Genomic DNA, 24,885 nt, shown 5'->3' on the forward strand with positions numbered 1-24,885 from the left:
CACCATCAGCAGTGATTTTGGAGCCCAAAAAAATAAAAGTCTGACACTAGTTTTTTATGTATCTTTAGATTCTATTATCAAGCTCTCACAATTCTTTCCTGATAAAATGAATTGGGGATGAATGGAAAGGACAACGCTAAAGGAGAAGCAAGACTTCTTTTTTGTTTTGTTCCCTGGTCATTTCTTGGATGGTATTTCCCATGGATGGCTTGGATCCAGTCGCTAAAGATAAGTAACTCATGGAAGATATTTAAGAGCTAACTAATTTATATATGACAGATAAATTCAAGACAAGAAGAAATATTTAGGATTATAAATTATAGGATATTCCTCTATTATAGACTCAAGTACAACAAATAAAAATAGGGATTTATTTTCCCAAGGTTTAAAGTACCAGAAACAAATCTCCCACGTGGAACTTGCTCTTATGTGCAGTATCAAATTTCTCCCTTGATGTGTAAAGAAGGAAGTAATAGAAAAAAATAAATCCCAGCTGAATCAAAACCATAAGTGCCCTGGCCTTAATGAATTTTATTCTTCTTGCAAAAACATTTTTACTCTATAACCAAAACAAGTGTCTGAGGCACGCTGTCTGCAATACAACATATGTGAGGCTTTTAAAAACTTTCAAACGTGGTCTAACCCACCAAAGAAGCAACAGGTCAGGGGAGGATTTGAGGCAACAATAGTAACTACATGTCCACTGCTGAATGTTTAACACTTAAGAATGTGTCTGAGGAAAGCTGGTATTAGAGTAAATCAAATTACAAGATACATGTAAGACAAGTCTGCTTTCACTAGACTATTGAAAAAGAATCCAAATAATGAAAACATCATCCACTATCAATTTTTTTACCAGTTCCCCAAATCTTTACTCAAATACTAGGGTCAGTTATATATTTATCAACTTGTGAGTGCTTTGAAAAGATAAACTAATGCATAGGGCATAGATAATGTAAATTGGGACTCCTGAAGTCACGTATCAGGAAAACACCTTCATTTTTGAGAATCCACCCTGAAAATCAAATTTAAAACTTTCACTTGATTCTAGAAGGCTGAGAAAACCCAAGGAAATAAAGTGCTAGTAAACGAGGAAGTCCCCTGGAGAAGGAAATGGCAACCCACTCCAGTACTCTTGCCTGGATAATCCCATGGACAGAGCAATCTGATAGGTTACAGTCCATGGGGTCACAAAGAGTCGGACACAACTGAGCAACTTCACAAATGAGGAAGTAGAAATATGTAATGAAATGCAAAAGAATAAGAAAACAAATGTTATTCAGCTCAGGACACACTTAAAAAGCCTCGTTGTAGCTAGGTTCTAAAATGAGACTTAATATTCAGTTTACGTTGTTGCTCAGTCGCTCAGTCGTGTCTGACTCTTTGTGACTCCATTAACTGCAGCATGTTAGGCTTCCTTGTCCTTCACTGTCTCCCAGAGTTTGGTCAAATTCATATCCACTGAATCAGTGATGCCATCCAACCATATCATCCTCTGCTGTCCCCTTTTCCTCCTGCCTTCAATCCTTCCCAGCATTAGGTTTAAGAGGTATTTAATTTTTTCCCAGCTCTGTCCACTGAAAGGTCCTAGAAACCCAAAAGCTATTACACTCCAGGAGAAATTAGCACACTTGACACCCAGATCTTTATCCCGAAATACCATTCTCTATTAAAAGGAATCAGGTATTCCTAGAGAAATGGCAGATTGCAGGGTTGGGGCTGGGTAGGTACAAAATGAACCTGAACATTTTGTGCCAGAAAGTAAAGAACTGCTAAAAATAAATCACACCTGTAAAAGTTTTTAAAAACTGAGGACATGTCAAAAGGACACATGGAGCCAGCTCCAAGGGATTCACACTGGGCATGTCAGAGACAATTTAAGCATCAAAATAAACAAGGACCATAATACATTATAACCCACTGAATAAAATAGGAAGCCATATTGACAATAAGTAGGTGACTGATAACTAAATAAATAAATAAGTGATATAGAGAGATCTTTCTAACTGCAGAATACTGACTGATAAATCTGGAAAGATCCAGTCAGAAAATTATACGCAACTATCATAATAAAAATTTATTTAGATAAGACTGATAGATTACTCTTGGGAAATGAAGGTAGTGAGTCAGTTTGGTGAGAAACAGGATATATTTATAGTCCCACCCCACAAATTATTACATCACCCCAATAGGGGGGCGCAGCCAGCAGTCTACTCAATAATGAAGCCCAGGCTGAAACCTTCACATCTTCAAGGCACAGCTCTCAGCCCCACTGATCACTCAATCCATTAACAAAAATTAAAAAGCAACCTATGGAATGAGAGAAGATATTTGCCAATTATATATTTGGAAAAGGTGGGGTATAAATTGGTGCAGCTACTATAGAAAACAGCATGGAACTTCCTCAAAAAAAAAAAAATTAAAAATAGAACTACCCTATAATCCAGCAATCACACTTCTGGTTATATACTCAGAGAAATGAAACCATGATCTCAAAGATATCTCTGCATTCTCATGTTCATTGCAGCATTACTCACAATAGCCACGACATGAAAACAACCTAAGGGTCTATCAATAGTGTCTTGGATAAAGAAAATGTGAGATAGATAGATAGATAGATAGATAATTTACCTTCCCACCAACAGTACATAAGAGTTCTTTTTCCACATCCTTGCCATCAATTGTTATCTCTTTTCTTTACACATACACATACAAATGAATATTATTCAGTCATTAAAAAATAAGGAAATATTGCCATTTGTAATAACACAAATGAAACCTGAGAGCTTCAAGCTAAGTGAAATAAGAATGACAAATATTCTATGATCTCCCTTATATACAAAATCTAAAAACACTGAATTCATGGAAACAGAGTGCATTATTAGTCGTTGCCAGGGGCAGGGGATGGGGAATGAATCAAGGTGGTCAAAGGGTATAAACTTCCAGTTATGAGACGAATACATTCTTGGGATCTAATGTAAAGCATGGTAACTATAGTTAACAAAAAACTAACTATGTGAGGTGCTGGATGTGTTAACTAACCTTACTGTGGTCGTCATTTTGCAATATATACATATATCAAATCATCATGGACTTCTTGGTAGTCCAATGGTTGACAGTTCACCTGACAATGTGGGGAACACGGGTTCAATCCCTGCTCCAGGAAGATTCCATATGCCGAGGGACAGCTGAGCCCACGTGCAATGACTACTGAGCCCGCACTCTAGAACCTGAGAGCTGCAACTACTGAAAGCTGAGCTCCTAGAGCCCACGTTCCACAACAAGAGAAGTCACCACAATGAGAAGCCTGCACACCACAACTAGAGAAAGCCCATGCGCAGCAACGAAGACTCAGCGCAACCAAAGCAAAAACAAAATGAAATCACCCTATTGTATGCCTTAAACTTACACAATGTTACACAAAAATTATATCTCAGCAAAGCTAGAAAACAATTTTAAAATGCAAGCAGAAATTTTTTTCTCTCTCAACACACATACACACACAGTTAAAAAGCAGTTGAAAAACCTTAGAAACAGGGCTGAGGAGTGTAAGCCCTGCTTCTAAATCCTTCCAACTGCTTTAATCAGGTCCTAGATTATCCAGGATAATCTCCCACAGTTAAAGCCAACTGAATAAGGATTTCAATTACATCTGAAAATTCCCTTCACAGCAATAGGCAGATTAGTGTTTGACAAACTGGGGATGTAGCTTAGCTGAGTAGACACATGAAAAAGAAAAAGAGAAACCATCACATTATGAAAACCCATGTATATAAACAAGAAGGTTAAAAAAGATCATGTAAATGTGGGAACTATAGCCGTTGTCTCAATATCTCTGCCATCATAACAAAAGTATAACGATAAAAGCCACGCAAACCTTGTAAAAGAATAAAGATGTTTCAATAGGCATGAAACAGACATTTAAGTTGAATGTCATTTTTCTTTAGACAAAAGTAAGACACTATCAAAAAACAGTCAAGCATAGCCATCTACAACATATTGTTTTGGCTTTCAGAAGGAACGCTTTAGCTTCAGTTGTAGCTTGTAAGTCAGGTTCACCATGATAAAGGACCAGAACCCAGAAAACATTTGGCATCATAAATGACACAGTCAATGACTGAGAAACTAGAATTTGTCATATTTTATCATGATCTGAAACAAAACAACTCTCAGTCCTGAAGTGGACAGAGGTCAGAAAAATGCTAGCAGTTGTTTGATGACCTTTCCAGCTTTGAAATGAAAGGCCCCTAAGTCCGGGCAAAGTCCCTTTTTTCCCTATGATGTGAAGACCAGCAGCATTTTCTCCTGGTGTGAGAGGTTGACCTCGGCTGTCTGACGGGACACATCTTTCCACAGATGGAGTTGAAGGCAGTGCATTCCCAGAGCCACAACACTTTTCCTCCTTTACCCCAAGCCTTCGATGCCTTGGTACACTTCACTCCAAGTGACTATTCTCTACAATGTTCTCTAGTTCATCTTCTTTTCTTTTTTTAAACACTTCACACTGGAAGAACAAGCTGCAAAGCAGCTTGCGTGAGGTTCTATTATCAGATCAAACGGAGCAAGAGCATGTATCAGTAGTTCATTCTTACCGATAATTTTTATGGACTGAATGTTTTTGTTGAGAAGATAGAGAAGTCTCTTAGAAATTCATTATGCAGGGAGAAAACTCAAGCAGACTTCTGGCACTGTGTAATTTTTTTTTTTTTCCTATCAGATTGTTAATGTAATTCCCCCTCACCTGGATGTGAACAAAGCTTAATAAACCCTGTAAGTGATAATACTATGCTCTTAGATTATCATCATCAGGAGGTCTCTTTATGCTTCCCTGGTGGCTCAGTGATAAAGAATCCACCTGTCAATGCAGGAGATCCAGGTTCAATCCCTGGGTTAGGAAGATCCCCTAGAGAAGGAAATGGCAACCCACTCCAGTATTCTTGCCTGGGAAATCCCAAGGACAGAGGATCCTGGCAGGCTACAGTCCATGTGGTCGCAAAGAGTTGAACATGACTTAGCAACTAAACAACAATGTCTCTTTAGACAGTGTTTATAGTAATCCTAAGTATTATTGTCTATTCTGAAATAAGCAGAGGCCAGGAAGACCCTGCTGAGATGGAGATATTGGGTAGCCAATCAGTCCATTCCTACCCATTGGCCTCACCTGTGAGACAAAACAGTTTCAGGGTCTCTGTTAGAAGGGTAGGAAGACTTCCACAGACTTTAAGCATGAACTTCAATTTATCCAAACCAGCCCTCTCATGGGGGAGGGTGAGTAAGCCTAAACAAACCACATTACTGAGAAGTTAAGACTTTGACAGCAGAATGCCCTCTGAACTGGCACTAAAAATGAGGAACGGGACACAATAAGGTACAGAGGATGAGATGGTTGGATGGCATCACCGACTTGATGGACATGAGTTTGAGCAAGCTGCGGGAGTTGGTAATGAACAGGGAAGCCTGGCGTGCAGCAGTCCACGGGGTTAGAAAGAGACAGACATGACTGAGTGAGTGAACTGAACTGAACTGATTTCCGATTGGCCAGATAAAGGGATGAGATTCATCAGAAAGTTGGTGAAGACGCATAGTCCTGGATTCGTAGAGAGAAAACAACCACAAGGAGCTTGAGAGGTCAAGGATGAGCCAAGGTCACTAGATGGATAACCAAGAGAGAGTGCTGGTAGCACCACAGCCAGTTGCTGACAACACAGCAGGGCATGTTTTATACAGCATTCTAGAGATGACAGGAGCAGTGGCTACAGCAGACAGAAGCAGAGGCACAAAGAGAGGTATAAATCTTATGTAAGATAACCTTCCCATTGGGCCCCCCAGAAAGACTAGAAAGGGGAAGGTGCAGGTACCTGTTGAGGCCCTTGAGCTCTCAAATTCCTTGCTGCCTCTGAAGATGTTGGTTAAGTCCTATGATCCTAGCTCCATGGTTTTTGCATGCTGTATTTTCTGACTTTATTTGAGCACCTCTTTTCCCAGACTGGGTCTGAAAACCAGTGGTGTCAAACTGAGTGTGATTTTAAAACCAGGCTGGGTCTAGGATCAGACCCAGATCACCTTCAAGGACTTGAACCTTTGGTTCACATCCTCCAATTAAAAAAGAGCTACACCACGCTCTTGGAACCAGCTGGAAATGTAAAGTTAAAGTTGACTAGGGAGGTTTCTCTATAGAAGCAGCTGGCATCTTAAAGTGGATAGTCCTCCCAAGTTCATGGGTCAAGATCTTAATCTCTAAATGAAAGCTTTCTTTTTTTGGCCTTTTTGCTACTTGCCTTTTCTCTCTGTTATTGTACAGGAAGATAAGGCTCCTTATCTCTGGTATCTTTCACTGAATCTACCACTAAGGTCATAGCTGCACAATAAAAGTCCCTGAACTTTCTTCCTAAAGTGGTTTAGATAATAAAATTGCAGAACTAGGAAGAGTCTGTGCCATAGTAAATATCTCTTACTGTACCTGGAAATACAACTATGGTATTACAGCAAATACAGGAAATTAGCAAACAAGCCACTTGGCTAAAACAAGTTGATGTGCCTTCAGGTACATTCTCTGATTTATCTGATACCAGTTGGTTTAATTCATGGAGGCCCTGGCTAAGGAATACATTCAGTCTCTTGGGCATTATCCTCCTACTAGTTATCACTGTAGTCTCCCTGGTGTGCTCTATTCTCTCGAAGGTCTTAAATGCATGTTTGCAGCCATTAGAAGCACATCACATGGAGTTACTGCACTTGGAGAAACAGAAACAAGATAAACAGTGAGACAAACAGCAAGAACAATTCTTTCATGATCTGGCAATTTAACCTTAAATTTTCACATGAGACAAGGAGGAACCTAACTCTGATGGTAACTGAGAGTGGGCTAACACCAATATTTGGTCAATCTCTCATGTATGAGAGATTGACCAAAGGGTGGAATGGTTAAATTAATAAACAAGGAGGGCATTAGACTAATGTGGCTTCAATGCTGTGGCACCATCTGTAAGCAAACCAAAATCTCAGTCTATAAATGCCTCAAGATTACAAAATCAAAATACTGAGGACAACTAATCATAGTCAACTTGGCTTTAAGTTATAGCCAATAAATAATTTCCCTACTTTGCTTCTGCCTTTTCTCTATAAAAGCTTCTCCCCAAGCTCTTATTTGTGGATCATTCCTATGTACTTCTGATTTGGTACTGTCCAATTCAAATCAATTTTTGCTCAAATTAGCTCAAAAATTTTAATATGCCTGTTTATCTTTCAACAGCATGAACATGCCAGTCCTTCACCATCCCCATGACTCTCAACTGTCTTTTAACAGTTATGTCTCACATTTTTGTGACTCAGTAACATTTGAGCTTGAAAGCCTCTGCTGTGAGTATGAGGTGGGTCCAGTGGTACATGATTCAAGGAAAGGCCAATTAAACTGTTATATCACTGTTTCTGTTACCCCAGTTAATACATTTAACAAAAAGCAAGCTATATTGTATTTCAAACTTCCAGGACTTTCATTCAGGATTCAAAGTTCATGACCAGAAACATATGTAGTCATGATTGCTCTCTTCTTACAAAATATATACGTTCATGCAATATTTTCTGTGTGATTCAAAGAATCACAGCATACATCTCTTATTTCAATATTGTTTAGCTTGCAATATCTTTTCTCAGTATAGAACAATGGATGAAGTATTTACAAATCCTGACAAAGAAATATCTAACATTTTTTCTTGATGTACAATAAAACAGCGAACAGAAAGCATTAAGAGCAGAATTATTCTGAAATTGATCATAAAGAACTCCAAAACACTTGTCAGAAGATTTTAAACAACAGGAAGGTAATGCATATATTTACATGAATCTAAGATCATTTTTGTAGCCTCCTACAGTTGAAATATACTGAGCCATAACAAGCCTCTAGATAACACTCAGATTACTTCTATAATTTAAGTCCCTTTTGCAATAACTTCATAGGACAGCATAGACATTAAAACATCCAATCTGTATTGGCGGCAAAGATATTCCACTATTCATTCATCTTGAGGTTCTCAGCTGCAAACCAAAGAAATTGCTCTTAGTCATTAAAGCAGGAAAAAAAAAAAAAACTTCATTAAGAGAATATAAGTTTCAAAATCTCTGGGAAAGCCCCAGAAGCAGGGATGTTGGCTCATTCTTCCAAGAACAATCTTCAAAACAAGATACAAAATTGTGTCAGCACCAGGGCTACCACCTGGCACAACAGCACAGTTTGCACTGATGGTTCCAGGTACTAGAGACAACCAGCATCTTTTGGACTGTGCCCTGGAAGGCTGCATGTCACAGCCTGGGTCATATGTTTGTGTTTGGCTGCAAAGCACGATGGCTAGAAAACTATGGTAATGGGCTCTGCCACCTGAACTGTGGGCTGATAAGGTGAAGAACTCCCCAAACACAAGAACGGTATACAAAATAAATGTCCAAAGCACCCTCCACCCCCAAACAAGAGGGAGTTAGATACTGGGTAAGAAAATGATGAAGAAAATAAAATAACATGTCAACAAACAATTCTTATGAAATTTATTCTCTTGGAGAAGACAGGACAAAAATTAAGCAAATAATCACATTAATAAATATATAACTACAAGCCACATACATGATTCAAAGGAGAAAGATCTCTGAGAGCTGATATCAAAAGGATTTAATTTGAACTGGGGGTCCAGAAGATTTCTTAAGGAAATGATTTCTGATCTGGGATTGAAGAAGGACTAAGAATTAAACTGAACAGAGGCCAATAGGCACATGAAAAGATGTTTGACATTGCTGATTATTGGAGAAATGCAAATCAAAACTACAATGAGATATCACCTCACACCAGCCAGAATGGCCATCATCAAAAAATCCACAAACAACAAATGCTAGAGAGGGTGTGGAGAGAAGGGAACCTTCCTACAACACTGGTGGAAATGTAAATTGGTACAGCCACTATGGAGAAAAGTATGGAGTTTCCTTACAAAACTAAAAATAGAGCGAACATATGATCGTGCAATCCCAATCCCGGGCATAAATCCAGAGAAAATCATGATCCAAAAGGATACATGCACCCCAAGGCATGCAAGCAACCTGAATGTTCGTCAGCAGAAAGCTGGGTATGTGGTACACGTACACAATGGAATATTACTTAGCCATTAAAAATAATGAAATAATGCCATTTTCAGCAACATGGATGGACCTAAAGAGGGTCACATTGAGAGAAATAAGTCAGACAGAGAAGGAGAAATATCATATGACAGCCCATACATGTAAAATATAAAAAGAAATGATACAAATGAACTTACAGAACAGAGACTCATTGACTTGAAGAACAAACTTATGGTTGCCAGTGGTAGAATAGGGGAAAGGGATAGGTAGGGAGTTCGGGATGGACATGTACACACTGCTATATTTAAAATGTATAACCAACAAGGACCTACTGTATAGCATATGGAACTCTGCTCAATGGTATGTGGCAGCCTGGATGGGAGGGGAGTTTGGGGGAGAATAGAATATATGAATATGTATGGCCGAGTCCCTTCGCTGTTCACCTGAAACTATTACAACACTGTTCGTTAATCAGCTAAACCACAATACAAAATAAAAAGTTTTTAAAAGATAAAAAGAAATAAAGTGATGAAGGAGGTTGAAGAACATTCCAGAACATTCCATTCAGGGGAAGCACATATGCAGAGAGCTGTAATGTGAGGGAACACAGCAAGTTTGAGGAGGCGGAAGGACAGTGTATTTACTTGAGATTAAGGTTAGGGTGGGAGAGGGATTGTATAAATCAGGTTTGAAATGTAGATGGGGCTAAATCAGGCAATATTTATATCTTCATTCTGAATGCAAATGTGGAAGAGGAGTGCCAGAGAACTCTGATTAGATCTCTCTGATAGTTGTGTGCCAACTGAGCACTGGGAGGTTTTAGACATTGTGTGGTTCAGGAGAGAGGTTATCCTGGTCTCACCTCCAGGAGACACTTAGAGAAAACCCATCGGCTACTTTATAAGAGATTCCTGTTGCTTTTTCTTCAGCATGTAAGTTCTATTTTAATCAGTTTTGCCATATCTGTTATTTTGAAAAATTGAATTACATACATACCTAAACCATTTTCTGATTTTGAAAAGTTTAATGCCATAAATATTCATTTTTTGGAAACTGCAAGTGGGATGACACTACAGAGTATTTGCAGTTCGTAGCCTAATGCATTTGGACAAGGTGAAATTCCTTGAAATTCAGAATTTATAATAAAAGGCATTATGGTTTCCAAACAGTAGTGGATGACCAGGGAATTATATTATTTATCACTGCCTTCCAGACTTCCACCTGAAAATTGCCTTTTCATGGTTGTCATATCAACTGACTCTGTACCAATTAATTCTTAGTTAATTCCGGCATAAACAGCAAAAGAAAGTTCTGTAAGAACTTCATTATTTTTTTTTCAATTACTTGAAATTCGGTTAGAACTGAAGATTTCTTTGCATTAAAGCAGCCTTAAGTGTTAGATCAAGTGTGGTTTGAAGACAGGAGACTTGACGTTAAGTATTATTTGTATCACTTCCCAGAAATATGACATTTTGAAAGTTATTTGGGGTCTTTAGCCTTTGTTTTCTCAACTGCAAAAGAGAGGGCCTCCAGCTGAGTTGTAATGAAGATAGAATACAACGTTTCATCAAAGCAATTTGACGCTAGAAAATGTAGAAGCACAAACATGAAAATGATTTACTAGATAAACAGGAGAGGAGAGGCAGAAACATCATGGTGCTTCATAGTAGAGAAAATATTCAAAACATCTGCAGCATTTTAAGAATATGCACAAAAGTAGAAATCAGAACTGCTGTGATTGTGCCTTGCTCCTTCCTTTAGGATTTTCCTTGCTGGTCTGAGTTTAGAGCACATAAAAACCCAAAATCAGCCCCCAGCAGACTCCCAGATGGGCCACACCCCAGAAGGCAAGTGTGGCAGTATTTAAGCAGAGCCAAGGAGTAAGCAAGGCACATTTCTCCAATAGCCATGAATATTTAGATTCTTTTGATGCACTATGTTTCATTTTACTTATGAGTTGTTTATCAAATATACAGGGTGGAATTAATAATACTCCACACTTCAAGGCACACTGGAATCATTGATGGATCATTGTGATGCACTCTCATTTTAACATTTATTCCACTTAATCCACATCTCCAAGATAATCATTCTGTTGTATTTATTGCTTTTTATTTTAAAGTGCTCTAAAATGTGTGATTTTGTTGGCATATATTTTAAACTATGCAAATCCTTACAGATCTCATTCATTTTCATATTCTTTCACACCAAATACTATCTTTTTAAGACCCAATCTTACACTTCCATGTGTACATCAGATGTGTCCCTCCTAAGGCTCCAAAACCATGTATTCTCCACGTCTTCCCTATTTACCGAAACTGCCACCAACTCCCACCACTGTACACATCACTGTAATAAGTATCTTTATATATTTTGCAATATGCAAATGCTAGAAATTTTCTTTGGGATAAATTCTCAGTAGCAAAATCACTGCACCATAGTATGTATGTATACTTATCTATATCATGACAGACTATTCAGAATGGCTGTACCAATCTACTCCCATGAAGCTTTTCGCCAAGTTGCTTCCCTAGCAACACTCAGCATTATCCAGTTTTCTAATTTTTGCCAATTTAATATTGTCAATGGAACCTGAATTTCTCTGATTACTATCTTTAGTATGCCTTCAAGAACTTGGCTTTGAGAGCTCTTCTTAAGTTGTTTGTTCATATTCTTTACCTGTCTTCCTATGACAGAAACTGACTTAACCAATTTACAGAAATTCCCAGCTAATTATTCATTCCTTTGCAGATTTAAGCATTGAAAATGCCTCTTCCTATTTAGTCACCTATTAATTTGGTACATAGTGTTCTTCATGAATGAAAAAACCTTAATTTTCCTGAGCACAATGAGGCTTTCACAGATTATTATTTTCTCACCTTCTCACCCGTGTATATCTTCCCCATGGTCTTCTCCCTGAGGGCCCTGAGGACAGAATGACAGCTGTCCAAGTACAGAGGGTGGGTCAGTTTTGTTTGATGCTTTCTCCCCGTAACAACACCACCTAGACCAGGGCTAGTGCCATATGTATGTGCCAAATGAATGAAGCTAGACAGCCTCCCAGAGCTATGAAGAGGTTACTTCATCTCCTGGATTCTTTAAGGTGCTCAGTTCCCAATGACTTCCTTGGTTTTTGTACAAGAAAAATCCTTCTTGCTCATGGAGGGAGGGCTGCAGTGAGGTGCAGCAGTGGAAGCTTTTTGTTAGTCTCTTTCCATCTCCATCATGTTCTCAGTGGATCCTTTCCAAAAGTCAGTATCTGGCAGATTTTACATAGATAAGCATATGAGTAACTATCTTGCTGGTACAAACCAATCCAAAATGTATATTTCCACAATATTTCTGATTATTTTCTTTATTGTGGTATAATTCACATGTAATAAAATTCTCCCATTTCAGCTATACCGGGCATTTTAAGTGTGATATAATTGTATATAGCAATCTTTTGCTTTATGGTTTTGCCTTTTAAAATTTTTTGGTTTCCTCATTCCTCAATTGTAAAGATTATCTCATACATTCTCTTCTTCCCTTCCAACTTAATGTTTAACCTATCTGGAAAGTGAAAGTGAAGTTGCTCAGTCGTGTCCAACTCTTTGTGACCCTATGGGCTGTATGTAGCCTACCATTTTCTTCCATCCATGGGATTTTCCAGGCAAGAATACCAGAGTGGGTTGCCATGTCCTTCCCCAGGGGATCTTCCCGACCCAGGGATCGAACCTAGGTCTCCAGCATTTCAGGCAGATTCTTGACTGTCTGAGCCACCAGGGAATCCCTAACCTATCTGGAGGTCACCCTTTATGTAGGCTTAGGTTGGGATCCAATTTTTCTCCATTTGGTGAGACCATGCCCCACCCCCCCCCCAAAAGTATTGCTGTGAAATGTATTTATCTCATTGTTTACTATTAATAAAAGCTCTCAAACTTAGTGAGGTTACAAGTTATTTTCTAGAGTTTTGTCCAGTAGATGCAAATAATTTTGTGTTCAATGAAAAAATTAACTCCAAATATTTATGGCCTGTGTTTGGGATATCAGTTTTATAACTAATTCAGCAATTCTAATATTTCTCTGTTGAACTGCCTTTAAATCCTTGGCATCTTAAGTGTCCTTTGAACTGACCATACACCTCGTTGATTCTCTCACTAATTAATGAGTTCCCAATCTTTGACATGATGATTTTATATTTGCATGAAACTTTTTGAAAAGCACACTTCGGTGAGTTTCTTAATAAAGGTATTACATATTCTAGGTTACTTTAACTCTTAGATTCTTTATAGTTTTATTGAAATTATGTATATAATACAATATTTCTGGAGTTTTCTGATTATTGCTGGTATAGAGAGATATTTTTGATTTTGCAAGTTGATGTTGTATCCAGCAACTTTGCTAAAATTTTATTGTTTCTAATAGGTTGTCTCCATTAGTTCTTTTAGGCACATAATTATAATACCAACAATTAATGAACAGTTAGATACTATACACTATTAAATTTTTAGAGATACATAAAATGGATAAATTCCTAGAAAATGATCAAATGACAAAATGAGCCCTAATGTTACAATTACTTCCCTTGAGGTCCTAGTTGTAGCTTCTGACTCTCAGTAAAAATTCATACTTATGTTGTACTTTCACATAAATGACCTCATTTTCATATCCACCAAAATTCTGAGTTAAGTACTATGCCCATTATATATTGAAGAAAATAAATATGTAAAGGGTAAGTGCATTGTACAAAGTCACAACAGTAGTTGCAGTGGCTCTTTGTCAAATATCCAGCTCTTGTGCCTTGAAATCTGGCATAATTTTCTGAAGCAGAAATTTTTGTGTGTCTCTCTGCCCCTATCCTCTAGACTGTTTTACTACCTATAACTTCAGAAAAAACAAAACTGATCATATCAAAGAAAAGTTCATCAGCTAATAAGGTATCTATTTATATGAGGTTTTATTTTTGCCACCCTTAGACCTAGAAAGGAAGACCAATTTGCTGTCAAGGAAAAGAGAGAAATATAAAATGACAATATTTCACCAGGGGTTTTGCTTTCTCTATGGACTCTGGACGACAGGCAGGTTCCTGTTACTAATGAAGCAACTTTTAAGTTGTGCTTGTGGCAGGGCTGTCAGATTTGGCAAGTAAATATACAGGATGTCCAGCTAAATTAAATTTCAGGTAAACAATAGATATTATTTTAGTATAAACACATCTCATGCAATATTTGGCATATATCCAGTATGTATACATGTGTATAATAGAAGGTGAAAGAGGAGAGTGAAAAATCAGGCTTAAAACTCAACATTGAAAAAACTTAAGATCATGGCATCTGGTCCCATCATTTCATGGCATATATATAGGGAAACAATGGAAACAGTGACAGACTTTTCTTGGGCTCAAAAATCACTGTAGATGGTGACTGCAGCCATGAAATTAAAAGACACTTGCTCCTTGGAAGAAAAGATATGACCAACTTAAATAGCATATTGAAAAGCAGAGACATTACTTTGCCAACAAAGGTCCGTCTAATCAAAGCTATGGTTTTTCCAGTAGTCATGTATGGATGTGAGAGTTGGACCATAAAGAAAGCTGAGCACCAAAAAACTGATGCTTTTGAACTGTGGTGTTAGAGAAGACTCTTGAGAGTCCCTTGGACTGTAAAGAGATCAAACCAGTCAAAGCTAAAGGAAATGAACGCTGAATATTCACTGGAAGGACTGATGCTGAAGCTGAAGCTCCAACACTTTGGCCACCTTATGTGAAGAATTGACTCATTAGGAAAGACCCTGATGCGGGGAAATATTGAAAGCTGAAGGAGAAGGGGATGACAGAGGATGTGGGATGATGGCATCACCAACTTGATGGATATGAGTTTGAGCAAGCTCCATTTCAGTTCAGTTCAGGCACTCAGTTATGTCCGACTCTGCGACCACATGGACTGCAGCACGCCCAGCTGCCCTGTCTGTCACCAACTCCCAGAGCTTGCTCAAACTCATGCCCAAAAAAATAAAGTCTGTCACTGTTTCCCCATGTAAGTGATGGGACCAGATGCCATGATCTTAGTTCTCTGAATGTTGGGTTTTAAGCCAACTTTTTCACTCTCCTCTTTCACGTTCATCAAGAGGCTCTTTAGTTCTTCCTCAATTTCTGCCATAAGGGTGGTATCATCTGCATATCTGAGGTTACTGACATTTCTCCTGGCAATCTTGATTCCAGCTTGTGCTTCATCCAGCCCAGTATTTCACATGATGTACTCTGCATAGAAGTTAAATAGGCAGGATAACAATATACAGCCTTGACGTACTCCTTTCCCGATTTGGAACCAGTTTGTTGTTCCATGTCCAGTTCTAACTGTTGCTTCCTGACCTGCATACAGATTTCTCAGGAGGTAGGTAAGGTGGTCTGATATTCCTAACTCTTGAAGAATTGTCCACAGTTGTGATCCACACAGTCAAAGGCTTTGGCATAGTCAATAAAGCAGAAGTATATGTTTTTCTGGAACTCTCTTGCTTTCTCTATGATCCAACAGATGTTGGCAATTTGAACTCTGGCTCCTCTGCCTTTTCTAAATCCAACTTGAACATCTGGAAGTTCACAGCTCACATACTGTTGAAACCTGCCTTGCATTTTGAGCATTACTTTGCTAGCATGTGAGGTGAGTGCAATTGTGAGGTAGTTTGAACAGTATTTGCATTGCCTTTCTTTGGGATTAGAAGGAAAACTGACCTTTTCCAGTCCTGTAGCCACTGCTGAGTTTTCCAAATTTGCTGGCATATTGAGTGCAGCACTTTTACAGCATCATCTTTTAGGTTTTGAGATAGCTCAATTGGAATTCCATCACCTCCACTAGCTTTGTTCGCAGTAATGCTTGCTAAGGCCCACTTGACTTCACATTCCAGGATGTCTGGCTCTAGGTGGGTGATCACACCACCACAGTTATTTGGGTTATGAAGATCATTTTTGTATAGTTCTTCTGTGCATTCTTGCCACCTCTTCTTAATATCTTCTGCTTCTGTTAGGTCCATATCATTTCTGTCCTTTATTGAGCCCATCTTTGCATGAAATGTTCCCTTGGTATCTCTCATTTTCTCAAAGAGATCTCTAGTCTTTCCCATTCTATTGTTTTTCTCTATTCCTTTGCACTGATCATGAGGAAAGCTTTCTTATCTCTCCTTCCTAGTCTTTGGAACTCTGCATTCAAATGGGTGTATCTTTCCTTTTCTCCTTTGCCTTTAGCTTCTCTTCTTTTTTCAGCTATTTGTAAGGCCTCCTCAGACAGTCATTTTGCCTTTTCGTATTTCCTTTTGTTGGGGATGGTCTTGATCACTGCCTCTTGCACAGTGTCACAAACCTCCGTCTATAGTTCTTCAGGTGCTCTATCAGATCTAATCCCTCGAATCTATTTCTCACTTTCACTGTATAATCATAAGGGATTTGATTTAGGTCATACCTGAATGGTCTAGTGGTTTTCCCTACTTTCTTCTATTTAAGTCTGAATTTGGCAATAAGGAGTTCATGATCTGAGCCACAGTCAGCTCCTGGTCTTATTTTTGCTGACTCTATAGAGCTTCTCCATCTTTGGCTGCAAAGAATATAATCAATCTGATTTTTATATTGACCATCTGGTGATGTCCATGTGTAGAGTTGTCGCTTGTGTTGTTGGAAGAGGGTATTTCCTATGATCAGTGCATTTTCTTGGCAAAACTGTTAGCCTTTGCCCTGCTTCATTTTGTACTCCAAGGCCAAATTTGCCTGTTACGCCAGGTATCTCTTAACTTCCTACTTTGCATTCCAGTCCCCTATAATGAAAAGGACATCTTTTTTGGGCGTTAGTTCTAGAAGGTCTTGTAGGTCTTCATAAAACCATTCAACTTCAGCTTCTTCAGCTATTACTGGTTGGGGCATAGACTTGGATTACTATGATACTGAATGGTTTGCCTTGGAAACAAACAGAGATTATTCTGTCGTTTTTGAGACCGCACCCAAGAACTTTGCATTTTGGACTCTTTTGTTGACTATCAGGGCTACTCCATTTCTCTAAGGGATTCTTGCCCACAGTAGCAGATATAACAGTCATCTGAGTAAAATTTGCCCATACCAGTCCATTTTAGTTCGCTGATTCCTTAAATGTCGATGTTCACTCTTGCCATCTCCTGTTTGACCACTTTCAATTTGCCTTGATTCATGGACCTAACATTCCAGATTCCTATGCAATATTGCTCTTTACAGCATTGGACTTTACTTCCATCTCCAGTCACCTCAACAACTGAGCACTGTTTTTGCTTTGGCTCTGTCTCTTTATTCTTTCTGGAGTTATTTCTCCACTGTTCTCCAGTAGCATATTGGGCACCTACCAACCTGGGGAGTTCATCTTTCAGTGTCATACCTTTTTTCTTTTTCAGACTGTCCATGCGGTTCTCAAGGCAAGAATACTGAAGTTGTTTGCCCTTTCCTTCATCAGTGGACCACATTTTGTCAGAACTTTCCACCATGATCCATCATCTTGGGTGGCCCTACATGGCATGGCTCATAGTTTCATTGACAGAGAATGTGGAATGATGGCATCACCAACTTGATGGACATGAGTTTGCGCATGCTCCAAGAGGTGGTAAAGGATGGAGAGGCCTGGCATGCTGCACTCTATGGGGTTGCAAAGAGTAGGACACAACTGAGTGACTGAACAACAGTATGTGTGCATACTATGTATTCAGTGTATATTATATATATATATATATATATATATATATATATACACACACACACATACTGTATAGATTATAAATATTCATCACAAACCTGAAAGATTAGTATCTTTTAATATAAATAAGGAAGCTGAGATTCAAAATTACCAAGTAAATCATTCAGGGCCACTAGATGGTAACTGGGAAAGCTGATCAAGACCATCTAATGCCCATGGTCTTATACCGCCTACCTCATTCCTCAGATAACCCTTTGCGGCAGGCATCATGCTTTAGTTAACCCCAATCCTACTCCTAGCCCTCTCCTGCCTTGATCCACTCTATGACAGGGGATGGGAAAACTAAATTCTCCCTTTCCAGCTTCCATCACAGCCAGAGCAGGCCATGTGAGATAGTTCTGGCCAAAGAAGTGGAAGCAGAAGTTTACTGCACCTTCTGAAAAACCTTGGTTTTCATGATCAAAGGAACAAACGTGAGTCACTGACCTGCCCCTCTTCCTCTTGCCATGATCACAAACTTGTTGATGTGAGATGTAGCCCTCATCTTGTGATGACTATTAAGGAAAGGCCAGGTGGTCTATAGAGTTGCCACCCAATCCTGATATTATTGAACCCCTGAACTAGGAAGAGCAGCACCTATCTCCAGACTTTCTATTACATGTGTGCTCAGTCACTCAGTCATATCCAACTCTGTGCAATCCCATGAAATACAACCAGGCTCCTCTGTTGGTAGAATTTTCCAGGCAAGAATACTGAAGTGAAATCGCTCAGTCATGTCCGACTCTTTGCAACCCCATGGACTGTACAGTCCATGGAATTCTCCAGGCTAGAATACTGGAGTGAGTAGCCTTTCCTTTCTCCAGGGGATCTTCCCAACCCAGGGATCGAACCCAGGTCTCCCACATTGCAGGCGGATTCTTTACCAGCTGAGCCACAAGGGAATCCCAAGAATACTGGAGTTGGTAGCCTATCCCTTCTCCAAGGGATCTTCCTGACCCAGGAGTTGAATCAGGGTCTCCTGCATGGCAGGCGGGTTCTTTATCAACTGAGCTATCAGTGAAAGTGAAGTCGCTCAGTCGTGTCCGACTCTTAGCGACCCCATGGACTGCAGCCTACCAGGCTCCTCTGTCCATGGGATTTTCCAGGCAAGAGTACTGGAGTGGGTTGTCATTTCCTTCTCCATGGGATCTTCCCAACCCAGGGATCGAACCTGGGTCTTCCACATTGCAGGCAGATACTTTACTGTCTGAGCCACCAGGGAGGCCAAAGAGTAAACCTGTTTCCGCCCAGTTTTGAACTGGGGACCTTTCGCATGTTAAGCAAGTATGATAACCACTACAGCACAGAAAGAATACTGAAGTGGGTTGCCACTTCCTCCTCCAGGAGATCTTCCTGACCCAGGGATCAAACCTGCGTCTCCAGTTTTGGCAGGCAGATTCTTTACCACAGAGCCATTGGGAAGCCAGATTTCCTTAGAGGAAGATACAACTATTTGTTTAGCTGCAAAATGTCAGGATGTGAATTTCCTTCCATATTAATTATTTGGATGTTAGATATTCTCAATAGATTTGAATTAGCCAACACGTATTGTATACCTGCTGCTGCTGCTGCTAAGTCACTTCAGTCATGCTCGACTCTGTGCGACCCCATAGACGGCAGCCCACCAGGCTCCCCCATACCTGGGATTCTCCAGGCAAGAACACTGGAGTGGGTTGCCATTTCCTTCCCCAATGCGTGAAAGTGAAAAGTGAAAGTGAAGTTGCTCAGTCGTGTCCGACTCTTCGCGACCCCTTGGACTACAGCCTACCAGGCTCCTCCGTCCATGGGAGTTTCCAGGCAAGAGTACTGGAGTGGGGTGCCACTTACAAATTCATTGACAGATGTCATCGTAATTTAACCCTTACAATATCCTTGTTTGGTGGGGCTTATTGTACCCATTTCACAAAACTGTGATTCCAAGAAGCCTGGCAGCCTGTTTAAAGGCTACCCACAGCTTGTGGCAACATCAGGATTCTAAATCTGAATCTGGCTGTAGGCTTTTCTCTCTCAGATATGTGGAAATACTCAAATGATACTGAAATAACAGTTTGGTTTCATTTTGAAAGTGTGCATTCAGCAGGAATTTTCAAATTTTCAGAGAAAATAAAATCATTTTATAAAGAAGTTTCACTTTTACTAAAACTCATATTCCTTAAATTCACTGACTATTTTAAACTGGCCTATGGTTTTTCATATTTATGTAGAGCAAGCTGTGTTCTCTACTATGGACAAAAGATGTGTGCTAAAATAAAGATTAAAATCCTAGTAACATTAAAAAAAAAAAGAAGAAGAAGAAAGTACCCAAAAATGGTATGTTACAAATGTGAAAAAAAAAACAGATGTAATAGTTACATCTCTCATTGGCCGAAAATGGAATATGTAATGCTGGAGAATTCTTTTACAATTTCATTTTAGTGTGAGTTCATAATATGGCACTGGCGGGCAATCTCTCTTCATACAGAGGCTTTGAGTAGAGGAAAAGAAAAATAAGTTGTCATCTTTAAAAAAATTAAAAAGTACTACAGAAAGGAGGAAAGATTTGGCAATGGGCAGCACAATAACAAGTTATGGGAAGGCATTACAAAGTCAAAGAGAGCTAGGTAACTGCTCATTTGCCTACCATCTTAATAGGATAAATTCCTCCAGGCTCTTAAAAGATAATGAGCATGCCAATTATTTTCTCAGGGCACAGGAGCACGACGAGGAATTCCTGCTGTTTTTCAGACCTAATAACACAAGACAGACAAGTCAGAAATGTCATCCTTAAGCAGTTATCCTTATTTGAGCAAAAGGAGGGAAATGTCATCCTTAAGCAGTTATCCTTATTTGAGCAGAAGGAGGTTAATCACAGGTAAGTCTTGCCAGTGGCTCTCCAATCACAGAGGTCAGGGTTCCTTTGCAGTTCAAGCATGATGCTCTCAAATCCAATCTGGTATTAACGATATCCCACAATAAGGAGATTTGCAGCAACTGTAAATCTTTTGATCTCTGAGTCAGTTGTCTATTTGTCCTTGTTGGCAGAGAGCACATGTTTACTACGCTTTCAGGGGGATATAACTGAAATAGATGCCAGGGTTAGAAGACAATAGCACTGATTCATGAGCATGGGATTCTGTGCAGTAAGTCTTTTGACATGATAACAATTGCTACTTATTTTGTATATTATGAGTAATTTCCAAGTACAAATATTACACTCTGTTCAAATCATTGAGCTTTCAGAGGGAGTTACACAGTGGTGTTACTTGGTGGTATCAGCACCCCTTTGAAGTTCTTTTGTTCTATCACTGTTCACTTGGGCTTTTAATCGTAAAATTTTTATTTAAAAAATTTTAAACTGACAAAAATGTTTAAAGAAGAGAATAACAAATACCATTCATCTAAATTCGTCAAAGTATTAACATTTTGTCACCTTTGGTTTTCTTTTCTGGGGATTTTCTCTCTTTTTTTAATTTTATAAAAGTATAGTTGATTTACAATGTTGTGTGAACATTCTTTACTTCTTTCCTACCTCTGGGCTAATTTTATTTTTTTTACATAAGAATGTTTATACTTTTTTGCTCTACCATTTGAAAATAAGTTCCAGATACCATGACATTTCAGCCTTAAATATCATACATCAGCTAAGAGTGTTTTCCTATATAACCAGAGTATCACTTTCATATGCTGCTGCTAAGTCGCTTCAGTTGTGTCCGACTCTGTGCGACCCCATAGATGGCAGCCCACCAGGCTCCGCCGTCTCTGGGATTCTCCAGGCAAGAACACTGGAGTGGGTTGCCATTTCCTTCTCCAATGCATGAAAGTGAAAAGTGAAAGTGAAGTCGCTCAGTCGTGTCCGACTCTTAGCGACCCCGTGGACTGCAGCCTACCAGGCTCCTCCATCCATGGGATTTTCCAGGCAAGAGTACTGGAGTGGGGTGCCATTGCCTTCTCCGTAAAACCACATGCAAATTTGCAGAAGTGAGCAAAATTGTCTTTTAAAATTGTTTAACCTTTCAATCTAGGATCAAATAAAAGTTCACACACTGTGTTTGGTTATATCTCTTTAGTATGTTTAATCTTTTCCTGAAGAGCATTCTGTTTCTGTTTTCACAACATTGAAAAATTCAGGACAGTTGTCCTGTATTATGCCTCATGCTGCTACTGCTGCTGCTAAGTCGCTTCAGTCGTGTCCGACTCTGTGCGACCCCATAGACGGCAGTCCACCAGGCTCCGCCGTCCCTGGGATTCTCCAGGCAAGAATACTGGAGTGGGTTGCCATTTCCTTCTCCAGTGCATGAAAGGGAAAAGTGAAAGTGAAGTTGCTCAGTCGTGTCCAACTCTTAGCGACCCCATGGACTGTAGCCTACCAGGCTCCTCTGTCCATGGGCTTTTCCAGGCAAGAGTACTGGAGTGGGGTGCCATTGCCTCATGTTCTGTATTTAATTGTTCTTTACCATGAGAATCAGGTTAAATATTCTGACATAGGTACTACATAGCACATAGGTGATGCTGTATAATATACCTCCTGTTGTGTCACCTATCTATTCTAAAGGTTAATTTCCTTGGCAATGAAAACACATAAAATCTATGGGATAATATACTGATTCCATGTAAAATTCTTGCCACCCCAACACATTTTACTCAAAAGTTTTAGGATTCTATGATGATCTTTGAATCTCATTCAGCTGCAAAATGGTGATTTTTTTTTTTTAATTCTCTCCTTTTTCTATATTTGCTAGTGAATAATCTTTCGGAAAGAAGAGCTTTCCCATTTACTTCTTCTCTCTCCCTCTCTTTCCCCTCTTCTATTATTATAAATTTATGTTCAATGTAATATAACCTATTACGATCATTATTCTTTTCAATGCTCAAGTTGTCCCCTTTTGACAAGTGAAAGCCTCTCACTCCGGCTTCTATTGTTCTTCAGAAGTGACCCCATTAGCCTTTGAACAGGTCTTTGCTTCAGGGCATGACAGAATATCCCAGACTTACCTTGTACTGACCTTACCCCAGACCTGGAGTTAGTTCTCCAAGGAACCCTGGTTCCTTTCAGTACAAGCCAATATATGTGTGTTGTAACTACTCTGAAGAAACAGAACGGATTCCCCACACCAAATTTGGTTGGAATGTCAAGTGTCAAGACTGAAGACACACAAGAAGAGGGTATATAAGTTTTATTACTTACTTCATGAGACTTTCTGGGTAGAGCAGGGTAGGCTTCATAAGCTGGTCTGAAAAACAGTTTGTGAGAGCTGGGAGGAGACTGATGGAAGGCTTTATGGTGGTTAGAGGGTGAGACTGGTACAATGGCCTCTGTATACAGGCAGAGGCTTATGTGGTTTGAACTTCCTACCAATACCAAAGATGGAAGCACTCAGACTTTCTTATCAGCTTTCCCAGAAATGGGGTGAAAGAGGAGCAGAAATGGGGTGAAAGAAGGGATGAGGCTCAAGAAGTTAGCAAACATAAAAAAATGGAGTCAGAAAAAATTAAAAATCAATAAAAATCAATAATAAATTAATTTTTAATTTTTAAAATTAAAAAATTCAATAAAATATTGATTTTTTTAATTTTTAAAATTAAAACATTCAATAAAATATTGAAATTTTTAATTTAAAAATTTAAATTTAAAAAATAAAAATAATTTTTTTAATGGAGTAACACTATTACCCTGGGCTACACTTACATTCTCTTATATACATAAGTATACGAAATAGAAATCTGTTACAGAGATATCACGTATTCCCAGATCTTCACAGGGTAGATGTGAAGAACATGGAACAAGAACACAAGGTACTTCAAGCTCTTTGAGGGGGAAACAACCTCTATAAATATGCAGCAGCAGCAAAATCTTTATTCTTTTCCAGGTTACTTGACATTTTCAAATTGTTTCTAAAACAGTTATGGACAGAGCTATCAATTTTGTTTAGAAAATCAACTTTCAAAAGGCTATGTGCTTTCATGATGTCAGAGGGCTCCTCAGAGGGTCAAAAGCATTTAAATTTCTCTCTCAGTCAGGACATTAAGATGATTCTAAGAGGATTTATATTTCATATAAATTTAGCAAAGCTCATCATTAAATTAAATTAATAGAAATAACCATCACATTTGAACATTCAAAAAATAAAACTACAGGTCTTTGTCAAAACAAGTAATGATAATAACAATAATACTAGCAGCTACCATGTACTGAATGCCTTTATGTTCCAAACACATTACAGTCATCCACTCAATGGATTAAACATTAATATTATTTCAAGGTTGCAGTGAGGAAATTGAAGCTCAAAGAGGTGAAATAATGCAACAAGCATCCCATCGCAGGTAAGTGAAGGAGCTAGGATTCAAGCATAAAACAGAAAACAACACTGAAAATTCAACATTTCGAACTGTATTTTAGTTCTGAAAGTAGAGCACAGGTTGATTTCCACTAAAGATAGAAAGTGCCAAACTAGCTCAGATTTTAACTTAGTCAGCATAAACTCTTATTCTCTTCTCTTTCATTTCTACCTTAGAATATTAGGGGTCTAGCACCCAAGAGAACCAGTCACCAAATGACTAGGGATGGGGAAGATAAACTATTTGGATTTTTCCAATTCATATGATCACACCAACAATCAATTTGGAATTCAATGACGTATGTCCAGTTGTGGTCTTGAGGGACCTGTTTTCAGCTGAAATCCATACTTCTCTCTATTACAACCACTCTGAACAAAGAAAATAAACCCCCTACCCAAAATTTGCTTGGAATGTCAAGACTGATGACATGCAGCAAGAAAGTATGAAAAGTTTATCACTTACATGATGATAGTGAAATGAGAGAGGTACTGATTTCAAAAGTACCTATAGATGGATGGGTTTTTTTAAAAAAATGCTCAACCATTGTTTACCTTCAACTTTGGAGATCTCAGTATCACATGTAGTGATAATGTAGTGTAATATTCTACATGACTGATACTTTTCAGAGCACTTTTACACACATCTCATTGGATCACCTCAATAACTCAGTGTAAGTGACAGAAAATTTACCTATACAAAGATGAAGCAAGTATCTTATGTAACCAGTGTTTGTGCTCTGGTAGGGGGA

At 38.8% G+C, this 24,885-nt stretch overlaps 1 protein-coding gene across 4 annotated transcripts in view; it reads right to left on the reverse strand.

Annotated features, from left to right (window-relative positions):
- Positions 1 to 24,885, reverse strand: part of PRR16 (proline rich 16) — a 936,482-nt gene that overhangs the window by 884,749 nt on the left and 26,848 nt on the right. For 3 of the 4 annotated variants that reach the window (XR_014056407.1, XR_014056406.1, XR_014056405.1), the window contains exons 1-2: positions 22,987 to 23,032; positions 20,443 to 20,548 (exon numbers count right to left, since the gene is read on the reverse strand). The exons of the other annotated variant lie outside the window; for it this stretch is intronic. The gene's annotated coding sequence lies outside the window, so the exon portion shown is untranslated. Of the gene's footprint in view, positions 1 to 20,442; positions 20,549 to 22,986; positions 23,033 to 24,885 lie in introns of those variants that run through there. 4 annotated transcript variants of the gene reach the window in all.

Source organism: Giraffa tippelskirchi, chromosome 6 (genome assembly GCF_054371585.1).
Source record: "Giraffa tippelskirchi isolate mGirTip1 chromosome 6, T2T-mGirTip1v1.2.pri, whole genome shotgun sequence".
Classification (NCBI taxonomy): domain Eukaryota; kingdom Metazoa; phylum Chordata; class Mammalia; order Artiodactyla; family Giraffidae; genus Giraffa; species Giraffa tippelskirchi.